Source organism: Octodon degus, unplaced genomic scaffold (assembly GCF_000260255.1).
Source record: "Octodon degus isolate 3935 unplaced genomic scaffold, OctDeg1.0 scaffold00075, whole genome shotgun sequence".
In the NCBI taxonomy this organism is placed as follows: domain Eukaryota; kingdom Metazoa; phylum Chordata; class Mammalia; order Rodentia; family Octodontidae; genus Octodon; species Octodon degus.
The window spans coordinates 3044879-3045481 of record NW_004524651.1 but is presented as its reverse complement, the minus strand read 5'-3'; the positions used below and the strand labels follow the sequence as shown (position 1 = coordinate 3045481).

At 39.5% G+C, this 603-nt stretch overlaps 1 pseudogene; it reads left to right on the top strand.

Moving 5' to 3' along the window:
- LOC111817949 overlaps positions 1-273 on the top strand; it is a 1605-nt pseudogene extending 1332 nt beyond the window's left edge.
- Positions 274-603: the final 330 nt, after the last annotated feature.

Below are 603 nucleotides of genomic sequence, written 5' to 3'. Positions count from 1 at the left end.
ACCACATGCCAGCCAGCCCCGCCCCCTGGTGGGCTGAGCTGGCCACACACACACACACACACACACACACATAAATAAATTAAAAAAAAAAGAAGGAAAGAAATTGAATGGTGGCAAACATGTCCAAGGAATATTGCGAGGATTTGATCCCTTCATGAATCTTGTGATAGATGAATGTGTGGAGATGGCAACAGTGGGCAACAGAACAACATTGGAATGGTGGTAATACGAGGAAACAGTATCATCATGTTGGAAGCCTTGGAACGAGTTTAAATAATGATTGCTCAGCAGAAAAATTCATGCTCCTCCTCCAAGGGCTACTTTCACTGACTGAAGATTGTGTCTAACCTTTAATACATTTTCATATATTACATTTTTGTTAAATAAACTTTTGTAATAGTCAAAAAAAAAAAAAGGACAATTCTGCCTCAGCCACCCCAGTACCAGGTTTAAAGGGAGCACCACCACATCCAAAGTATAATTTCTTTTTTTTTTTTTAAAGAAGTGGAAACACTCTTTTTTTTTAAATTTTATTTATTTATTTATTTATTTATGTGTGTGTGTGTGTGGCCAGCTCAGCCCACCGCGGGGCGGGGCTGGCTG